Source organism: Passer montanus, unplaced genomic scaffold (assembly GCF_014805655.1).
Source record: "Passer montanus isolate IOZ18808 unplaced genomic scaffold, ASM1480565v1 scaffold867, whole genome shotgun sequence".
NCBI lineage: Eukaryota > Metazoa > Chordata > Aves > Passeriformes > Passeridae > Passer > Passer montanus.
Genome location: NW_024374001.1, coordinates 7,953 through 9,456, shown reverse-complemented (window position 1 = coordinate 9,456; position 1,504 = coordinate 7,953).

Sequence of the window (1,504 nt, the reverse complement as noted above, 5' to 3'; positions counted from 1 at the left end):
GAGGGACTGGGAGGGACTGGGAACTACTGGGAGAGACGGGGGGGCACTGGGAAGAGGTTTGGGGTTACTGGGAGAGGGTTTGGGAGGGTGTTTGGAGGTTACTGGGAGGGACTGGGAGAGGATTTGGGGGTACTGGGAGGAACTGGGAAAAGCTTTGGATGGAATTTTGGGGAGGTTTTGGGGTATTTGGGGGGAATTTGGGCTAAATTGGGATGGGTTTGGGATATTTTGGGCTGTTTTGGGGTCTTTTGGGCTTTTCTTGGGGTGGTTTTGGGGTTTTGGGGGCATTTTGGGGGCACAATGAGGTGTTTTGGGGGTGGTTTGGGGCTATTTTGGGGTTTTGGGGTGGTTTTTGGGCTATTTTGGGGTGGATTTGGGCTATTTTGGGGTGGATTTGGGCTATTTTGGGGGCACAATGAGGTGTTTTGGGGCTGGTTTTGGGCTATTTTGGGGTTTAGGGGTGCTTTTGGGCTATTTTGAGGTGGTTTTGGGGTATTTTGGGGGCACAGTGAGGTGTTTTGGGGCTGGTTTTGGGCTATTTTGGGGTTTTGGGGGTGGTTTTTGGGCTATTTTGGGGTGGTTTTGGGCTATTTTGGGGTGGTTTTGGGGTATTTTGGGGGCACAGTGAGGTGTTTTGGGGTGGTTTTTGGGGTATTTTTGGGGTGGTTTGGGACTATATTGGGGGTTTGGGGGTGGTTTTGGGCTATTTTGGGGTGGTTTTTGGGAGTGGTTTTTGGGCTATTTTTGGGTGGTTTGGAGCTATTTGGGGTTTTGGGGGTGTTTTTTGGGGTGGTTTTGGGATATTTTGGGGTTTTGGGGGTGTTTTTTGGGGTATTTTGGGGGTATTTTTGAGGTATTTTGGGGGTGGTTTTTGGGATATTTTGAGGGTGGTTTTGGGTTTTTTTTGTATTTTGGGGTTATTTTCGAGGTATTTTGGGGAATTTTTTTGGGACATTTTGGGGTGATTTTTGGGGTATTTTGGGGGCATTTTGGGGTTATTTTTGAGGTATTTTGTGGGATTTTTTGGGATATTTTGAGGGTGGTTTTGGGGGTGATTTTTGGGGTATTTTGGGGGTGTTTCTGTGATGTTTTTTAGTGTGTTTTGGGGGCATTTTGGGTATTTTTTGGAGTATTTTGGGGGTGTTTTTTTGGGTATTTTGGGGGTGTTCTTGGGGTATTTTTGGGTTTATCTAGGATTGGGTCTGGGCGTTTTTTTGGGCATTTTTTGGTGTATTTCGGGGTGGGTTTAGGATTTTTTTGGGGTGTTTTGGGGTTTTTTTGGGCCATTTTTTGGTGTGTTTTGGGGGTGGGTTTAGGATTTTTTGGGGTGTTTTGGGGTTGTCCTGGAGGCGATTTTTGGGGTGTTTTGGGGTTTTTTTGGGCGTTTTTTTGGTGTATTTCGGGGTGGGTTTAGGATTTTTTTGGGCTGTTTTGGGGTTTTTTTGGGCATTTTTTGGGTGTATTTTGGGGTGGGTTTAGGATTTTTTTGGGGTGTTTTGGGGTT